The sequence below is a fragment of the Manis pentadactyla genome, chromosome 2 (genome assembly GCF_030020395.1).
Source record: "Manis pentadactyla isolate mManPen7 chromosome 2, mManPen7.hap1, whole genome shotgun sequence".
NCBI lineage: Eukaryota > Metazoa > Chordata > Mammalia > Pholidota > Manidae > Manis > Manis pentadactyla.
This window is the reverse complement of record NC_080020.1, coordinates 206,220,619-206,242,297: the sequence shown is the minus strand read 5'-3', so window position 1 is coordinate 206,242,297 and position 21,679 is coordinate 206,220,619. Positions and strand designations below refer to the sequence as shown.

At 36.6% G+C, this 21,679-nt stretch overlaps 1 protein-coding gene across 3 annotated transcripts in view; it reads right to left on the bottom strand.

Moving 5' to 3' along the window:
- PRKD3 (protein kinase D3) overlaps window positions 1–21,679 on the bottom strand; it is an 82,487-nt gene that overhangs the window by 48,975 nt on the left and 11,833 nt on the right. The window contains exon 2 of one of the 3 annotated variants that reach the window (XM_036931584.2): window positions 14,005–14,105. The exons of the other annotated variants lie outside the window; for them this stretch is intronic. The gene's annotated coding sequence lies outside the window, so the exon portion shown is untranslated. The remainder of the gene's footprint in view (window positions 1–14,004; window positions 14,106–21,679) is intronic. 3 annotated transcript variants of the gene reach the window in all.

Genomic DNA, 21,679 nt, shown 5'->3' with positions numbered 1-21,679 from the left:
AGGAAGCAACCTAAGTGTCCATCAGTAGCTGAATGGATAAAGAAAATGTGGTACATATACACAATGGAATATTATTCAGCCATAAGAAGAAAATCCTATAGTTTGCAACAACATGGATGGAGCTAGAGGGTATTATGCTCAGTGAAATAAGCCAAGCAGAGAAAGACAAATACCAAATGATTTCACTCATCTGTGGAGTATAAGAACAAAGGAAAAACTGAAGGAACAAAACAGCAGCAGAATCACAGAACCCAAGAATGGACTAACAGTTACCAAAGGGAAAGAGACTGGGGAGGATGGGTGGGAAGGGAGGGATAAGGGCGGGGAAGAAGAAAGGGGGTATTACGATTAGCATGTATAATGTGGGGGTTGGGGGAAAGGGCAGGGCTGTGCAACACAGAGAAGACAAATTGTGATTCTACAACATCTTACTATGCTGATGGACAGTGACTGTAATGGGGTTTGTTGGGGGGACTTGGTGTAGGGGAGAGCCTAGTAAACATAATGTTCTTCATGTAAAAAAAAATACCGTATATTTAATAGTATGTATGTTTAATTTCTCAAAATGATCTGATGCCAGTGAAACATCCTACACAGAAAAATGGAGCTTTTCCAAGATAACAGTTTGTTTTCCTAAACCAGATTCCAGTAGAATAAAGAACAAAGGAGAACTTTTCTCCTTTTAGTTATAATTTCAAGAAAAATTCTAGCAAACTAATGAAAATCAATTCTTGATTACATTGGTAAATCTGCTATTTTCACTGGATTCCTTTCTATTTATCATTCCACAATACAAGTCTTATCTAGTAAAATGGTATGATGCCTTCTAAGCATCCTATTATCATGAAGGGAGAAAAGCTACTGGTGATAGAGAACAAGACTAGAAGAGCAACAGAGGTGGTAACATACTTAGCAACTGTAAGTAACTGTCACTGGCTGTTTATTTAGTTTATAGAGAACCACTCTAGGGTAGTTTCTCAATCCAGGTAATGCCCCACACCCCTAGAAGCTATGTGCAAAGTCTCAACACTTTTGACTGTTACAACTGGTAGGCTGGCATTTAGGGAATAGAGCCCAGTGCTGCTGCCGAACACTCTACAATGCACAGCACACCCCAAAGAATACAGAAGTATCAGCCCGCAGTGTCCACAGTGCTTAAGCTGGGAAACCCTGCTCTACCAGATAAAAGGGCCAAGACTACAGAGAGACTGGGAAATGTGGATGGAAGTTGACAACCTGCTAAAAGCTCAACATGCCATGTTTCCTTCCCTGGCCCACCTCAGCCTTGATTAAAAGAGGAAATGAAAGAAACAGCAGAAGAGCTAGCAGAACAGAGGCAAAAGGGGCCTTTAATTTGGCCTCTTCCAAATTCCACCAGCTTTTCTGGATTTGCTTTCTACAGACTGTGCCAATGACTCCTCTTGACTGGAAAATGAAGTCTTTTCTCAGTGCATATGGGAGAGAAACACAATTTCATCATAAGTTACCAAATCTTCACCCTTTATGCACTCTGCCCACTTCAGATTCTGTCTTTGCTTTTGCATTAAAGATGGCTTCATGAATAAAAAACAGATCATCTTATCTTTCTATAACCATTTTATGGAAGTTACTTTTTATGGTATTAATTTGTACTTGTTACAAGAAGACTCCAGTACTTGCAAATAAAATTCCTTCAGCAACACTTTACTTTGAGTTATTTAATGTGACCAGGTTAAAAGTTCATGCTATCAAAATTCTTTCAATAAAATGTTAGATGAGGTAGGAAGTTTTCAAGTGTTTAATTCTACTTGGGTAAATACAATCTTTACATATTAATAGAACAGCTTCAGAATTTTACATTTTCTGAACAAATAATTTATCACTATGCACTTTTTAAAAAGGCAGGCAGGTTTATTCTAAGTGCAATGGGAAACCATTGGAGAGTTTCAATGTATATTTTATTTTAAAAAACGTTTTTTAATTGAAGTATAATGACCAAAGTGCGCTAATTTTAATTGGAACACAACTACAGCTTCCCCACAATCCCCATATAAACCACTACCCAGGTCAAGATCTAGAACACTCTCGGCACCACATGTTTCTTTATATTCACTTACTTCAAGAAGTTGAATACTAAAGTCATTTTAATTTTGATGCCAAGTAAATTTTCACACTAAGTCTTTCTAAATATAAACCAGATCAAAGTAAATAAGCCCCACAAGGACAAGGGCATTCTCTTTTCATGTTCCCTACAAAATGCCCAGCACCTAGAACTTAGTATTTAACAAGCACATACTGAAAAAAGTTGACTATTAAGCAAAGGTAACTAATTAAACACTAATATTATTTCCCAGAAGCAAATATATTAATTTAACATCATCTTTTAGGAAAGTGTTTAATTAAAGAAAATAATTTCAGCAACTCTGTTTCTATATACAAATAGAAAGCACTGGTTAATGAAAAAATTATTCAGTGTGGACTCTGAGTTTACTTTTCACTTTCATCATTAATCTCCAACCCAGGATTTTCTGGCTATGACATACCAGAGGGGCCACTTTATTTAACACTATTTCTTTTTGACACAAACTAAAGTTACCTTTTTTCATTTTCTTTTTTCTCTCTTTGCTATTAATTCTGATTATCTTTTTTTTTTTTTTTTTTTATTAATAATTATTTTTTATTGAAGGGTAGTTGACACACAGTATTACATTACATGAGTTTCAAGTGTACAACCCAGTGGTAGAACATTTATATACATAATTCTAGGTTCCAGCTATCACCCTACCAGGCTGATACAATATCTTGACTATATTCCTTATGCTATACATTACATCCCGGTTACTAATTTATTTTACCATTGGAAGTCTGTCCTTTTTTTTTTTTTTTTTTTTTTGTGAGGGCATCTCTCATATTTATTGATCAAATGGTTGTTAACGACAATAAAATTCTGTATAGGGGAGTCAATGCTCAATGCACAATCATTATTCCACCCCAAGCCTGATTTTTGTCAGTCTCCAATCTTCTGAGGCATAACAAACAAGTTTTTACATGTAGAACAAATTCTTACATAATGAATAAGTTACATAGTGAACAGTACAAGGGCAGTCATCACAGAAACTTTCGGTTTTGCTCATGCATTATGAACTATAAACAGTCAGTTCAAATATGAATACTCATTTGGTTTTTATCCTTGATTTATATGTGGATACCACATTTCTCTCTTTATTATTATTATTTTTAATAAAATGCTGAAGTGGTAGGTAGATACAAGATAAAGGTAGAAAACTTAGTTTAGTGTTGTAAGAGAGCACATGTAGATGATCAGGTGTGTGCCTGTAGACTATGTGTTAATCCAAGCTAGACAAGGGCAATAAAACATCCACGGATGCAGAAGATTTCTCTCAGAACGGGGGGGTGAGGTTCTAAGCCTCACCTCTGTTGATCCCCAATTTCTCACCTGATGACCCCCCTGCGACTGTGCCTGTCTTAGGTTGTTCCTCCCTTGAGGAATCTTACCCGTCTCTGGCTAACCAGTCATCTTCCGGGGCCATACAGGGAAATGTGAAGTTGGTAAGTGAGAGAGAAGCCTTATTGTTTGAAAAAGTTAGCTTTTTACTTCTTTGCATATTTATGCCCTGTGGCTTCTATGCCCAGCATTTGTCTTGAGGTATCTTTACCACTTGGAAGAATTATGATACTCGGTAAATTTGATATGAGGCACGAATTCTATTTAAGGGTTGTAATTAGGAAGGAAGAAGAAAAGCTATAGAAGTAGCAGGTGGAAGAAAACATGGGAAGATTGATTATTTCTTTGATATATCTTCTTGTAGAGTAACTTCAGCATGTATAGGTTTTAAGCTACTACTTAAATTGCACACACACATTAACATAATAGGAGTATAGTTACATAACCAAAGCATATCTGTAATTACCAGCCATCTGCAGTGAAACCAAGAAAACCAGTTAGGCACCTTAGGCATTTGTGAAAACTTATCTATGATATGGTGGATATTGTCCAAATGAACTTGAACAGTCTGAGAGAAATCAGACAAATTAAAACAACCCATTCCTGGGGACTGTTCACATGCCATATGTTCTTTTAACAATAAATAGTTTGTAGTTGTAAGACTTTGGAGCGCTACAATTTGCACTTCTCCAAATTCTTGGTTGAGTTCCAACAGTATAGATCCAGTCCAATTTTGTTGTTTTACTGTATGCACAGGCCAGCTTAGATATCTCCTTCCTCATTCCCATGGCAAGTCCAGGAACTGGTGGGATGAGTGCATCTACAGCTGTAGCAGTGCGTGGATCTTTGTTGGGGTTTTTTGATGATCATCTTCTGGCATGAGTCTTCCAGAGGGTGCAGATGTTGGAAGTTCTTTTTCATATCGTATCTTAGTTCATTTTCGGGGTAGCCCAATTAGGCTTTGATCCTCTGTATAAACACAAACAGACCCTTTGCCTACACTTTTATATGCCCTTTATACCCTTGTGTAGAACTCGTTGGAGGTTACCACACAGGAACTGCCCTTTTTTTTTTGCTATCACTAATCTACACTTACATGACGAATATTATGTTTACTAGGCTCTCCCCTATACCAGGTCTCCCCTATAAACCCCTTTACAGTCACTGTCCATCAGCATAGCAAAATGTTGTAGAATCACTACTTGCCTTCTCTGTGTTGTACAGCCCTCCCTTTTCTCCTACCCCCCCATGTATGTTAATCTTAATACCCCCCTACTCCTCCCCCCCTTATCCCTCCCTACCCACCCATCCTCCCCAGTCCCTTTCCCTTTGGTACCTGTTAGTCCATTCTTGAGTTCTGTGATTCTGCTGCTGTTTTGTTCCTTCAGTTTTTCCTTTGTTCTTATATTCCACAGATAAGTGAAATCATTTGGTATTTCTCTTTCTCCGCTTGGCTTGTTTCACTGAGCATAATACCCTCCAGCTCCATCCATGTTGCTGCAAATGATTGGATTTGCCCTTTTCTTATAGCTGAGTAGTATTCCATTGTGTATATGTACCACATCTTCTTTATCCATTCATCTATTGATGGACATTTAGGTTGCTTCCAATTCTTGGCTATTGTAAATAGTGCTGCAATAAACATAGGGGTGCATCTGTCTTTCTCAAACTTGATTGCTGCATTCTTAGGGTAAATTCCTAGGAGTGGAATTCCTGGGTCAAATGGTAAGTCTGTTTTGAGCATTTTGATGTACCTCCATACTGCTTTCCACAATGGTTGAACTAACTTACATTCCCACCAGCAGTGTAGGAGGGTTCCCCTTTCTCCACAGCCTCGCCAACATTTGTTGTTGTTTGTCTTTTGGATGGCAGCCATCCTTACTGGTGTGAGGTGATACCTCATTGTAGTTTTAATTTGCATTTCTCTGATAATTAGCGATGTGGAGCATCTTTTCATGTGTCTGTTGGCCATCTGTATTTCTTTTTTGGAGAACTGTCTGTTCAGTTCCTCTGCCCATTTTTTAATTGGGTTATTTGTTTTTTGTTTGTTGAGTCGTGAGAGCTCCTTATATATTCTGGACGTCAAGCCTTTATCGGATGTGTCATTTTCAAATATATTCTCCCATACTGTAGGGATCCTTCTTGTTCTATTGATGGTGTCTTTTGCTGTACAGAAGCTTTTCAGCTTAATATAGTCCCACTTACTCATTTTTGCTGTTGTTTTCCTTGCCCAGGGAGATATGTTCAAGAAGAGGTCACTCATGTTTATGTCTAAGAGGTTTTCGCCTATGTTTTCTTCCAGGAGTTTAATGGTTTCATGGCTTACCTTCAGGTCTTTGATCCATTTTGAGTTTACTTTTGTATATGGGGTTAGACAATGGTCCAGTTTCATTCTCCTACATGTAGCTGTCCAGTTTTGCCAGCACCACCTGTTGAAGAGACTGTCATTTCGCCATTGTATGTCCATGGCTCCTTTATCAAATATTAATTGACCATATATGTCTGGGTTAATGTCTGGATTCTCTAGTCTGTTCCATTGGTCTGTGGTTCTGCTCTTGTGCCAGTACCAAATTGTCTTGATTACTATGGCTTTATAGTAGAGCTTGAAGTTGGGGAGTGAGATCCCCCCTACTTTATTCTTCTTTCTCAGGATTGCTTTGGCTATTCGGGGTCTTTGGTGTTTCCATATGAATTTTTGAATTATTTGTTCCAGTTCATTGAAGAATGTTGCTGGTAGTTTCATAGGGATTGCATCAAATCTGTATATTGCTTTGGGCAGGATGGCCATTTTAACGATATTAATTCTTCCTAGCCACGAGCATGGGATGAGTTTCCATCTGTTAGTGTCCCCTTTAATTTCTCTTAAGAGTGACTTGTAGTTTTCAGAGTATAAGTCTTTCACTTCTTTGGTTAGGTTTATTCCTAGGTATTTTATTTTTTTTGATGCAATTGTGAATGGAGTTGTTTTCCTGATTTCTCTCTCTGTTGGTTCATTGTTAGTATATAGGAAAGCCACAGATTTCTGTGTGTTGATTTTGTATCCTGCAACTTTGCTGTATTCCGATATCAGTTCTAGTAGTTTTGGGGTGGAGTCTTTAGGGTTTTTTATGTACAGTATCATGTCATCTGCAAATAGTGACAGTTTAACTTCTTCTTTACCAATCTGGATTCCTTGTATTTCTTTATTTTGTCTGATTGCCGTGGCTAGGACCTCCAGTACTATGTTAAATAACAGTGGAGAGAGTGGGCATCCCTGTCTAGTTCCCGATCTCAGAGGAAATGCTTTCAGCTTCTCGCTGTTCAATATAATGTTGGCTGTGGGTTTATCATAGATGGCCTTTATTATGTTGAGGTACTTGCCCTCTATTCCCATTTTGCTGAGAGTTTTTAACATGAATGGATGTTGAACTTTGTCAAATGCTTTTTCAGCATCTATGGAGATGATCATGTGGTTTTTGTCTTTCTTTTTGTTGATGTGGTGGATGATGTTGATGGACTTTCGAATGTTGTACCATCCTTGCATCCCTGGAATGAATCCCACTTGGTCATGGTGTATGATCCTTTTGATGTATTTTTGAATTCGGTTTGCTAATATTTTGTTGAGTATTTTTGCATCTACGTTCATCAGGGATATTGGTCTGTAGTTTTCTTTTTTGGTGGGGTCTTTGCCTGGTTTTGGTATTAGGGTGATGTTAGCTTCATAGAATGAGTTTGGGAGTATCCCCTCCTCCTCTATTTTTTGGAAGACTTTAAGGAGAATGGGTATTATGTCTTCCCTGTATGTCTGATAAAATTCCGAGGTAAATCCATCTGGCCCGGGGGTTTTGTTCTTTGGTAGTTTTTTGATTACCTCTTCAATTTCATTGCTGGTAATTGGTCTGTTTAGATTTTCTGTTTCTTCCTGGGTCAATCTTGGAAGGTTATATTTTTCTAGGAAGTTGTCCATTTCTCCTAGGTTTCCCAGCTTGTTAGCATATAGGTTTTCATAGTATTCTCCAATAATTCTTTGCATTTCCGTGGGGTCCGTCGTGATTTTTCCTTTCTCGTTTCTGATACTGTTGATTTGTGTTGACTCTCTTTTCTTCTTAATAAGTCTGGCTAGAGGCTTATCTATTTTGTTTATTTTCTCGAAGAACCAGCTCTTGGTTTCATTGATTTTTGCTATTGTTTTATTCTTCTCAACTTTATTTATTTCTTCACTGATCTTTATTATGTCCCTCCTTCTGCTGACCTTAGGCCTCATTTGTTCTTCTTTTTCCAATTTCGATAATTGTGACATTAGACCATTCATTTGGGATTGCTCTTCCTTTTTTAAATATGCTTGGATTGCTATATACTTTCCTCTTAAGACTGCTTTTGCTGTGTCCCACAGAAGTTGGGGCTTAGTGTTGTTGTTGTCATTTGTTTCCATATATTGCTGGATTTCCATTTTGATTTGGTCATTGATCCATTGATTATTTAGGAGCGTGTTGTTAAGCCTCCATGTGTTCGTGAGCCTCTTTGCTTTCTTTGTACAGTTTATTTCTAGTTTTATGCCTTTGTGGTCTGAAAAGTTGGTTGGTAGGATTTCAATCTTTTGGAATTTTCTGAGGCTCTTTTTGTGGCCTAGTATGTGGTCTATTCTGGAGAATGTTCCATGTGCACTTGAGAAGAATGTATATCCCGCTGCTTTTGGATGTAAAGTTCTACAGATGTCTATTAGGTCCATCTGCTCTACTGTGTTGTTCAGTGCTTCCGTGTCCTTACTTATTTTCTGCCCAGTGGATCTATCCTTTGGGGTGAGTGGTGTGTTGAAGTCTCCTAGAATGAATGCATTGCAGTCTATATCCCCCTTTAGTTCTGTTAGTATTTGTTTCACATATGCTGGTGCTCCTGTGTTGGGTGCATATATATTTAGAATGGTTATATCCTCTTGTTTGACTGAGCCCTTTATCATTATGTAGTGTCCTTCTTTATCTCTTGTTACTTTCTTTGTTTTGAAGTCTATTTTGTCTGATATTAGTACTGCAACCCCTGCTTTCTTCTCACTGTTGTTTGCTTGAAATATGTTTTTCCATCCCTTGACTTTTAGTCTGTACATGTCTTTGGGTTTGAGGTGAGTTTCTTGTAAGCAGCATATAGATGGGTCTTGCTTTTTTATCCATTCTGTTACTCTGTGTCTTTTGATTGGTGCATTCAACCCATTAACATTTAGGGTGACTATTGAAAGATATGTACTTATTGCCATTGCAGGCTTTAAGTTCGTGGTTACCAAAGGTTCAAGGTTAGCCTCTTTAGTATCTTACTGCCTAACTTAGCTCGCTTATTGAGCTGTTATATACACTGTCTGGAGATTCTTTTCTTCTCTCCCTTCTTGTTCCTCCTCCTCGATTCTTCATATGTTGGGTGTTTTGTGCTGTGCTCTTTCTAGGAGTGCTCCCATCTAGAGCAGTCCCTGTAAGATGTTCTGTAGAGGTGGTTTGTGGAAAGCAAAGTCCCTCAGCTTTTGTTTGTCTGGGAATTGTTTAATCCCACCGTCATATTTGAATGATAGTCGTGCTGGATACAGTATCCTTGGTTCAAGGCCCTTCTGTTTCATTGTATTAAATATATCATGCCATTCTCTTCTGGCCTGTAGGGTTTCTGTTGAGAAATCTGACGTTAGCCTGATGGGTTTCCCTTTATAGGTGACCTTTTTCTCTCTAGCTGCCTTTAACACTCTTTCCTTGTCCTTGATCTTTGCCATTTTAATTATTATGTGTCTTGGTGTTGCCCTTCTTGGATCCTTTCTGTTGGGGGTTCTGTGTATTTCCGTGGTCTGTTTGATTACTTCCTCCCCCAGTGTGGGGAAGTTTTCAGCAATTATTTCTTCTAAGATACTTTCCATCTCTTTGCCTCTCTCTTCTTCTTCTGGGACCCCTATAATACGGATATTGCTCCTTTTAGATTGGTCACACAGTTCTCTTAATATTGTTTCATTCCTGGAGATCCTTTTGTCTCTCTCTATGTCAGCTTCCATGCGTTCCTGTTCTCTGATTTCAATTCCATCAATGGCCTCTTGCATTCTATCCATTCTGCTTATAAACCCTTCCAGAGTTTGTTTCATTTCTGCGATCTCCTTTCTGGCATCTGTGATCTCTTTCCGGACTTCATCCCATTTTTCTTGCGTATTTCTCTGCATCTCTGTCAGCATGTTTATGATTCTTATTTTGAATTCTTTGTCAGGAAGACTGGTTAGGTCTGTCTCCTTCTCTGGTGTTGTCTCTGTGATCTTTGTCTGCCTGTAGCTTTGCCTTTTCATGGTGATAGGAATAGTCTGCAGAACTGGGACGAGTGACGGCTGGAAGGACTTCCTTTCTTGTTGGTTTGTGGCCCTCCTCTCCTGGGAGAACAGTGACCTCTAGTGGCTTGTGCTGCGCAGCTGCGCGCAGACAGGGCTTCTGCTTCCTGCCCGGCTGCTATGGAGTTAATCTCCGCTGTTGCTGTGGGCGTGGCCTGGCTCCGGCAGCTACTCCAAAATGGTGGAGTCGCGTTGGAGCAGGAGCGGCTGGGAGGCTATTTATCTCCGTAAGGGGCCTCCCTGCTCCCTGCAGCCCAGGGGTTAGGGTGCCCAGAGATCCCGGATTCCCTACCTCTGGATTAAGTGGCCCGCCCTGCCCCTTTAAGACTTCCAAAAAGCACCCGCCAAAACAAAACAACGACCACAAAAAAAAACAAGAAAAAAAAATTTTTTTAATTTAAAAAAAAAAAAATTTTTATTTAAAAAAAAAAAAGGTGGTCGTTCGTTTTTCTTTATTCTCCGGTGCCAGCCTCAGGCCTCTGCTCACCGGTCTTTCTGCCCTGTTTCCCTAATATTGGGGTCCCTGTCCCTTTAAGACTTCCAAACAGCGCTCGCCAAAACAAAGCAGCAAAAAAGCAAAAAAAAAAAAAATGGTCGCGCGCTTTTCTTATGTCCTCTGTCGCCCAGCCTCCAGTGCCTGCTCACTGTTCTTGCTGCCCTGTTTTCCCAGTATCGAGGGCCCTACACTCTGGCCCGGATGGCTGGGGCTGGGTGTTCGGCAGCCCTGGGCTCCGTCTCCCTCCTGCTCTGCCTGCTCTTCTCCTGCCGGGAGCTGGGGGGAGGGGCGCTCGGCTCCCGCGGGGCCGGGGCTTGTATCTTACCCCCTTCGCGAGGCGCTGGGTTCTCTCAGGTGTGGATGTGGTCTGGATATTGTCCTGTGTCCTCTGGTCTTTATTCTAGGAAGGGTTGTCTTTGTTATATTTTCATAGATATATGTTGTTTTGGGAGGAGATTTCCGCTGCTCTACTCACGCCGCCATCTTCCGCCCCTCTCTCAATTCTGATTATCTTTAATTCAAACTTTTCATAACTTTCTATTCCATCCAAGGTCTTAACCTGAATATACAGCACAAAAAAAAAAAAAAAACTTTCGTCCAGTTTGAGCCTCCAGATTAGTTATGGTTTCCTGACACAGTTTCGCCGACAAAAATGTAGGGATGGGGCAAAGAGTAGGATGTCACCTAGCCACTGCAACACAGCTGCAGTGGAAAGAATGGGGCAGAAAAAAACAACACAGAATGACAACTTCGAAAACAAAAGATACAGCTGGGGTTTTCTCTCTACTTTGGCAGAATCTGAAAATTATACCCAACCCATGTCTGCAGAGACAATACATTCAAATAGACCAAAATCGCTTCTAATTAGGATACATAAGCAAAGATTCTTCAGGTTTAGTGTCATATAAATGGTCAAAATTGGTCAAAATTAAAAACAAATGTTTACATCAGCTAAAAGCAGCCAGTAAGCCTCAGTTAGAATCATTTCAGTTTCAGTAAACACCATTATAGCTTAAAATAAATGGTTGTCTGCCAATTTTCCTTTACTCTCCAATTACATTTACTATATTCATTCAACAAATTAACACAATAGCAGTAGTATAACAGTGGAATTTTCTAAGCCTCTTGGTAATATGAAAGTCAGAAGGTGGGACACTAACATCCACTGAGTGTAGTTACTATGCATCAGGCATTGTGCAAAGCACCTGACATAGGCTCTCATTTAACTTCCTCAAAACAAGTACCCAGTTCTCTAATAAAATGAAGACCTGTTCTCTATAGTTTTTCATGTGCTAAATACTAAAATCAAAAGGCAAGGGTAAAAAGCAATATCAGCATGTTGAAAGAATGCTATAGATGCTTTGTTATTAACTAAAATTTTACAACTACACAGGATCAATAATCTTTTCAGATTTTCCCCTTAAAAGGATTTTAAAACCATGAGTATTACTATGAACAGACACTTCTCCAAAGAAGAAATTCAGATGGTCAAAAGGCACATGAAAAGATGCTCCACATTGCTAATTATCAGGGAAAAATGCAAATTAAAACCACAATGAGGTATCACCTCACATCAGTTAGGATGGCCAACAAAAGAAAAGACTAGGAACAAGGAACAAGGATGCTGGTGAGGATGTGGGGAAAGAGGAATCCTCCTACACTGCTGGTGGGCTGTAAATTATTTCAACCATTGTGAAAAGCAATATGGTGGTTCCTCAAAAAACTGAAAATAGAAATACCATCTGACCTAGGAATTCCACTCCTAGGAATTTACCCAAAGAATATAATTTCTCAGATTCAAAAAGACATATGCACCCCCCTGTTTATGCAGCACTATTTATAATAGCCAAGATATAGAAGCAACCTAAATGTCCATCAGTAGATGAATGGCTAAAGAAGTTGTGATACATATACACAATGGAATATTATTCAGCCATAAAAAAGAAAGAAATCTTGCCATTTGCAACAATATAGATGGACTAGAGGGTTTTAAACTAAGTGAAATAAACCAGGCAGAGAAAGACAAATACCATATGATTTCCCTCATTTGTGGACTATAATAACAAAGCAAAACTGAAGAAACAAAATAGCAACAGACTCACAGACTCCAAGAAGGGACTACTGGTTACCAAAGGGAAGGGGTGGAGGAGGGCAAATGGGGAGGGAGGGAGAAGGTGATTGTGGGCTATCATGATTGGTGCACACAGTGTGTGTGGGGTCACAGGGAAGACAGTATAGCTCAGAGAAGACAAACAGGGACTCTGTGGCATCTTACTGCACTGATGGGCAGTGACTGCAATGGGGTATGCGAGGGACTCAATAATAAGGGTGAATGTAATAACCACATTGTTTTTCTTGTGAAATCTTTGTAAGAGTGTATATCAATGATACCTTAATAAGAAAAAAAAAACCATGAGTATTACTATTTTCAGGGCACTAATTATGTGCCAGACACTATATGAAAGGCTTTACATTTAATCACCAGACTTTCTTAATGGAAGTAAGTATTACCATCCTAATTCTACAGATCAGGATCAGAAGTTAAGTGTGGTCTATAATAACAAAACAAGAAAGTGACAGAATCAAAATTTCTCTGTAAGTCTGTTGTCTGTTTGATATGAAAACATTGCTACTGTCTTCCTTGAATTTTTTTTTTTTTAACATACAGCATAACAACAGCAACAAAATAGAAGATATTTAAATGCTAATAAGACCTGGTGCTGGGATCCATGCAGGACAATCACTCTAAGATGGGCAAGACTTCTGACTTGCTCATTTGTAATCTGACTCTCTGGTAGTGGCTTCCCAACAGCGATCTGACCAGCCAGTTTCTGCTTGGCTCAGTCCCAGTTCTACTTGCTGCTTAGATCTGTCTGCCTTCTCAGTTCTCCCGACTGCCAGTCCCACAACTCTTTGGGTTTCATCAGTATAAAAAGCACTCCCTTCAGCTTAAAAACTCGTTTAGAAGGCAGAGATCCTGTTTTGTTGTTAAGCTTACTTTATAAAGCACTATGAGGGCATACACACACACATATGTATATAAAAGTTATATGTACATTGTTTAATACAGTTTAAATACAGCCATACTCATAATGGAAACTGCGTTATTTTTAAAACAAACAAATCCAAGCCAAACTAGAAATCCTACTGTAAAGTCGTCAAGCTATAATTCACATCTAGAAGAGATTCATATTCACTAAGACTCTACAAGAGTATAACACAAGTTTTACATTTCTCCAAACTTCAGAAATACTATTTCTACACAGTTTAACTCAAGGTTTTTCAAGTTAAGCACTACCGATATTGTAGGCCAAACGTTTCTTTGTTGTGGGGTGCTCTCCTATGCACTGTAACTGCACTAGATGTCAGTAACACTTCCTCTCCTCGGTTGTGACAACTAAAAATGTCTTCAGACATTGCCAAATGTTCCTTGGGGGTCAAAATCACTTTGATTGAGAACCACAGGTTTAATTTAATCTTTTACACTAAAATCAGATACTGGGGCTGTAATATTTGCCAATAAAATAGTTCTGATCTACATTTTTAAGGAATAGGAAAAGTTCACTGCTATCATTGAGAGTGAATAACTAAGAATTTCAGAGTATTCTAGAAGAACTTGATCTTCTGCACAATCCTAGGAGGAAAGAGCTCTACAAACTAAATGTCTTGACAATCTAAACTATTAGGAGCAAGCTGGGCACCACTAAGGCACTTACATTAAACAGGACGGAAAAGAATACTTACTGATGCTTATCTGCTCATTTCTTTCTCTGTAGCTTTTAACAGTGACAAATCTTCATCAATGGAAGTAATCACTGCCACCAGATTATATGCAGTATCATGGTCTTAGCAGTAAAAGCAGTAGAATGTGTCCATTAGCAAATGTCTACTACATGTAAGGCATTAACACAGCACCAATTCCAACTTAACAAAAATGTTGGAAGCATTTCAAATCTTCAAGAAAAGGAAGCTGAATCTTGGCTTATGTTAAAGACAACAACAAAAGAAACTCCACCCATCCACCCTCAGGATGTGTCATGAAAATTGGACTGAATTCAAAGAGTGGCCACTTTTGGCCACATTCAAGTTTTAAGCAAAGCTCAATTATAAATGATCTGTTGGTTATGGAGGTACTTTCTTGGGAACAAAGAGTTCTAAGTGTGTATGTTTTTTATTATCTGTGTTAGAATTTGATGCAGTTTTTAACATATTATGAGCCTGGAATCATTGATTGTTCTGTTCTATGAGGTTTTATCACCCCCTCGTGTATAATGGAAATACCAATTTCATTTTTCCCTTAATTGAACATATGATACCTACTCTGTGTTTATTACTATTTTGAACATTTTCCCAAACATGCTTGTTTATTAATTTAATATTTTGGTGAACTGTATTTTTATATCATCTGACTGAATATTTATTAGTCAAATATAGGTTGACTATAGCATCACTGTTTTTCTTACCAATACATGAGCTCTTATAGAATAAAGATATTAACCTTATAAAATACTTACTGTAATAATTCACCAATCTTATTTTTGTTTTTACTTTTACACACTTAATACTATACTTTGAATATTCAAATCTGCAATCCATTATTTTCCTGTTTCCTTTTACTGATTTGAAAGTGAGATACCCTACTCTAAGTTCGATATACATTCAATTCTATTTTATTATAATTTTCCTTTGATTTGAATTCTCATATTCATTATTAATTTCTCTGAAATTTACCTTTGTGTCAGGGATTAAGCAGTCTATGTTCATGTTGCTTCAACTGCTTAACTAGTTTTCTAAACCCCATTTCTGAAAAATGATTTCCTTTTACTTACTGTACTTCTTTTGGCATATACCTAAAATGTACCATGGATCTGTCTATTTCCATTTAAATAGTATATAGTTTCAAGTATTGTAGCTTCTTTTTCCCTCTCCTCTTTCTCTTCTACTTTTCAGATTTTTAACTTAATGCTTTTGACAACTTTTCTCCCAAATAAACTTTAGAAAAACATTGTTATAGTAAAAATAATCCTAACAAAATCCTGAATTCCCAAAATAATTTATTTTGGGGAGTAAAAATTGTACACTATCAATCTTCCTTCTTCAGGAACATGATAATACATTTATTTCATAAAGTATTTTTTTAAACACTTCATAAAAATTTTAAATTTTATTTATATTTAGATTCATCCATTTCTTAGAATAATTTTTTCCCTAATGAAGATATTTATACACTCTTGGTTAGTTTTCATGTTCCTCTTCTAATATCAAAAGATTTAAGTTTCAGTTAACTGTCCCTATACCTTTATAGTTGCTCTAGAGGATCTCTGGCAGTTTACTTCCTTGGAAATGTACATAATATAACACAGGAATATCTCCATTCCTTTATATTATACGTAACAGTCTAATGGCATAGAAATATAGAAAAACATGTTTACTCAATTAATGCTCAATATTAGTAATTAACTAACTAGTTAAATCAGTTGAACTCAACATTATAATATTCTTAAATCACATCTGTAGTCATCATTAACTTAAAGAACCATAAAACTGCCTTATCTCCTGAGGAATATATAATATACCATACTGTAATAGTCTAAGACAGTAATCACAGGTTTTCACAGGAGCTAAGATTGCACATGAAAAAGACACAGCCTGAGAACAGAAGATTAAATGAACTACAGAATTGATATACTACTAGTCTCCAATTTTCTGCATCATAAAAAGAACATTAGTAGAGCTAACAGAAAATTCTGAGTAATTCACCCATGTAGATCAAGTAATCAGCTGTCTTCTACATAGTAGAAAATGGATTATGTCACACGTGTATATTTATAAAGCACAAAAGTTTGCATAAATTTAACTGGTGGTAGCTTTCAGTCATTTCTGGATCACCTCTAACTTCTAATAAACACTTAACAAAGAAGAGATCCCCAAAGCACTGGGGAGTTAAAGTTTCATTTGTTTAGGTTGGAAGCCACTAAGATCAGATTAATAAATAATAATATTGATAAACTACCATTTTATCACATATTTCTGTCACCTACTCATTGCCAGCAACCAAAAATGTTTGACTAGTTAATTGCAGGGAGTGAGGAAAACAGAAATCACCATGATTTTCTCAAACAACTAGGTGTAGCTCACATAAAATTTAGAGCACTGTTAGGAAGCAGAGTCACACAGTTCTCTTCATTTGACCTTGAAAAAAGAAAAAAAGAGTCCACATGTGCAAAAATAGGTCTTTGACTACTGAGGATGTTAAAGGCATCTTGCTTTATCTGTACAAGCTATCAAAGTGGTAGCAGAGCACAGTACTAGCAACTAAGGTCTATTTCCCCAGGTGAAGGACTACCGTTGGTGATAATAAAAGTGAAAAGTAGGGTTTAAAAGAGTCTTTCATAATTCCCCAATAAGAGAGTAGTTCTTCCTTTGAGTCATTTAGCATTTTATACTTTAGGACTTACATTATACCTTCTATTACATTAATTTGACATTCACTCATGTTCTCTTTTCCCAGAGCATAAATCATTAGGGGCAGAGAATTTATCTTTCATTTTGCTAAACTCCATGGCATTTAGCACTGTAACTGAACAGAATTAAGTGCACTACAAATATTTGTTCAATTGCATGAAGCCGTACAGACAATGGTACTGAGGTAGCGGGTAATTACATCACACTATTTAGCTCTCTGCAAACTCTCAAGCAGAAGAAATAAAATCACTAGCACTTACTTTTCCTATCTAAAATTTTCAATGATCACAGTGACCTATAATCAGATGCAGACCTCACTGAGTTTTTGAATTTCAAGATTTAAAAAATATATTTTTTACTGTATTTCCAGTATGCAGAAAACAATGATATAACCTCATACAAAAAATATACAATTTAAATATCTGAGAGAAGAAACTTCAGATTATTTCTTATTTGGACAATTTTACTTGTCAATTTCCATTAGACTAGAGATTCTCTACCCTGGCTGCTTATTAGAACCACAGACAGTGCTCTTAAACAGATTGTCCACTCTCAGAAAGCCTGACTTAACTGGTCCAGGAAAGGCTCTGTTATGCTTCCTGGTTATTCTCAGGTGTGGCCAAGGTTGAAAACCACGGTTAATTTAAGTTGCAGGTTGCCTTGACTTTGTAAACATTTAAGAAACTTGACCCTTCACAACATGTGCCATTGTGGTTAAAGATTTTGAAAACCATAGCCATTTTTGCAAAAATACAACAAAAACCTAAAAACTGTGCTTCTAATTAAAGGGGGGAAAAGTTAGTCATTAGGAAATGCTTACTGACAGTAATCAGAGAATCTTGTGGGTTAACAAAGAATTGGATAAGATTTCACAGGCTAAAAATAGACTCAAACATTAAAGTAACGCTTCCACTTGTTTGTTCGTTCATTTGATTGTACCCAATTTACTATCTTATCAAAAATTAATAAATCATGGAAAACACTGACAAGGAGATTGGTTCACACTCCTTCAACTGATTTCCAACAGTAAGCTGGAGTTGCAAAAGGTTTTAAAATAATTTATTAGCTCAGATGTGGTCATGGACAATCTGGAGGCAATTCAAGTAGAGCTTTCCCCACTGTACTACACATTTCAAGTGAAAAGTCTGGATTAGATAGAAGATGAGGAAGAAAGCAAACAAGAATGTATTTAAAAGAATTTGTAAGAGTGATAAATAAGCCACACAGGAAAGACTAAACAAAGCTTCAGTGAATACCAAAAAAGCTCCAAAGTTGAGGAAACTATAATCTCAAGACTAAGCTCAACAAACCCCAACAACAAAAACAAAGACAATCACAATAAGGTTCATCATATTCAAATTTCTGAAAACTGAGAAGAGAAAAACTGTAAATGAAGTTAGAGAAAAAGACATACTGCATACAATTTGGATCTTCCACAAAATAATGAAAGAGTACTGAAAACGTTAAATATGTGGATAAACATATAAGATCATTTTTCTCACTTTTAATTTCTTTAAAACATAATTTAGTATTAAAAGTAAGAATGTGTTGTGGGATCTGTAAAAATAGTCAGTCCTCATCATTTGCAGATTCTATGTGAATTCATATGTGAATGCACCTACTTGCACAAATTTATTTGTAAACTAAAAATCAAAACTTTCTGTGCTTTTGCAGTCACTTGCAGACATGCACAGGTGAAAAATTTGAGTCACTCTGTACACATTTCCAGCTTAAGTTGAACAAAGTGATGCTCTGCCATCTTGTTTCAGCATTTGCAGTGTAAACTGCATATCCTTTTCATGGTCTATTTAGTGCTGGTGTTCTGAATTTTGTGGCTTTTTGATGGTGATTTCTGTTTAAAATGTCCCCCAAGCAAAACACTGAAGTGCTGTCTAGTGTTCCTGAGTGCAAGAAGGCCATGACGTGCCTTATGGAGAAAATATGTGTTAGACAGATTTTATTCAGGCATTAGTTAAGTGCTGTTGGCCATGAGATTAATGTGAATGGATCAATGATATATATTAAATGAGGTATCTTTAAACGGAAACACAGTTATGATTTATTGGTTGAAAATGTTGTGACCAGATGCTCAAAGGGACCTAACCCTGTATTTCCCCTAGGGACAATGGTTCAGTACTCACTAGTTCAGTGTTTGAGATCACCTTAAGAACATAATTATCACAAATAATGAGAACTGACTATATGTTGAAATAAAACATATGCAACAACAGTACAAATGATAAAAGGGAAAAAACAGAAGTACGCTATTCTAAGGTATACATTACATTATACATGAAGTGGTATGACTTTAGATGACAAAAGTCTATGGTAAATTAAAGATGCATATTATATAAACTAGGAAAGGGTCAACAAACATTTTCTGTAAAAGGCCAGACAGTAATATTTTAGGCTTGGTAAGCTATACAGTCTATGTCATAGCTACTGAACTGTGCTGTTATAGTAGCATGAAAGTGGCCACAGGCATCATACCAATGAATGAGCATGCTGTGTTCCAGTAAAGCATTATTCACAAAAAGAGCTGGTGGGTCAGATTTCACCCATACATGTTGTTTGCTAACCCCTATACTAGATCAATCACTAAAAGAGAATTTTTTGGAGAGTGTAATAAACCAATAGTGCCGATAAAATGGAATATATAACATACTCAGTTTAAAAGAAGGGAGAAAATGACCCAAAGTCAGAAGGGGCAAAGAGATAACAATATACTTAAATGCATCTATATTAAAAATGTATTACATATAAATGGTCTAAATACTTAAAAAGCAGAACTTGACAGACTAAATTGAAAAAGCATGCATTCAAAAGCATGCAGTCTATAAAAAACTCATTATACATATGAAGACAGCAGAAATATGTAAAATGAAATGACAATGCAAACACTAAAAAAACAAAAAAGCAGGAATAGCTAAAAAAGTTAAGAAGAGTTATAGTAATACCAAAGTTGACTTCAGAACAAGATATATTACCAGAGATAAAGAAAAGTTACATTAAAGGGATCAATATATCAAATGTCATAAATGTGCTAGTAAACAAAAGAGATTCAAAAAACATGAAGCAAAACTGAAAAGAGAATGAGACCATTTAGAACTATAATTGGGAGATTTCAATACTCCTTTCTCAACAAATGATAGAGCAAGTAAAAGGAAAAGATACAGAAAACATTATCACCTTGATCTGACATTTATAAAAAACTCCAATCAACAAAAGCAGAATACACATTTTTAAAAACTGCATATCTAATATCCAGAAAGTAGTATAAGACAGAATCCTCAAGAAAAGAAATCTCAATATATTATATAGATTAAAATTATACAGAATATATTCTTGGGCCAAAATTGAAGTAAAACTAGAAATCAATGTAACAGAAACATGTCTGAAAAACTTCCAAATTAAACAATCCATAGATCAAAGAAGAAGTCACAAGAGAAATTGGAAATAATTTGAACAGAATGAAAATGAACATATCAAAGTTGGTAATATGCAGCTAAGGTAGTCTTAGAGGGAAACTTAAGAGCACTAGACATATCAGAAAAATGATTCAAATCAATGACCAAAGTTTTCACCTTAAGAAAATGAAAAAATGGGACTATCTTGTCCCCTCCAGGCATGAGCCAGGAACTCTGTCCTTTCACTTTATCTCTAAATATAAGCCTGTACCTTGGCTCTCCTACCTTGGAAAAAAAAAAAAGCAAGTTAAACCCAAACAAGGTAGAAATGGCAATAAAAAGGAATGCAAACAGACATAAATAGAGAAAAATCAATACAATCATGTGCTAGTTAGTTGATAAACCTCTAGACAAAAGATTAAGGTGAGAGGGTAAAGGGGGAGAAAGGCAGAAATTATCAATAATAGGAATGAAAGCAATACTATCACTAGGGATTCTATAGACATTAAAAGATAGTAAGAGAACATGACACATAACTTTTGCCAATGATTTGACAACTTGGATGAAAGGAAAAATTTCCTTTAAAGACACAAATTACCGAAGTTCACTCACAAAGTAATAGACAACCTGAATAACTCTGTATCCTTAATGAAATAGAAGCTGAGTTAAAAAACCTCATAAAGAAAATTTCAAGCCCAGATGTCTTTACTGGTGAATCCTATCAAACATTTCAGGAAGAAGTAATATCAATTTATACGAACTTATTCAGAACACAGAAGAGGAGAGAAATATTTCCAAACTCACTTTGCAAGGCCAGCATTGCTTTGATACAAAACCACACAAAGATACTGAAAGAGAAGCTGTAGGCAAATACTCCTCATGATCTTAGAAAAATCTTAAGAAACTATAGGTACCTTGAAATCAAGCAAAGTATAAAAAGGGTAACATACAAGGACCAAGAGAGTTTATCCAGGAATGCAATGTGGGTTTAACATTCAAAAGTAAGCCAACATAACTCTCATATTAACAGATTAAAAAAGAGAAATAGATAGATGTAGAAAAAGTATGTAGGACACAGTATCCATGTACAATAATATTTCTACATACTGAAAAGTTTGAAATTGAATTAAAAACCCCATTTATAATTGCATCAAAAACAAGATACACTCACAGATAACAAATTATGTACACAATTCCAGCAGGCTTTTTTGTAGAAACTGACAAGCTGATTTTAATATTTATAAAAATGCAAAGGATGAAGATTGGTCCTAACAACTTTTGGAGGACTTAGGACTTACACACCTGACTTAATGTCTTCATAAAAAAATTCAAGATAATGTGGAATTAGTTTAAGGACATACATGTAAGTCAATAAAGCAGGACTATGCTCAGAAATAGACCAAAACATAAGTGGTCAATTCATTTACAGCAAAGACACTAAAGTAATTTGAAGAGAAAAGAATAGTTTTTTCAACAAATGGTCCTGGAATATTCTGACTTCCAATGAAAAGAAATGAAGCCTGACTCTTATCACACACCATGTAAAA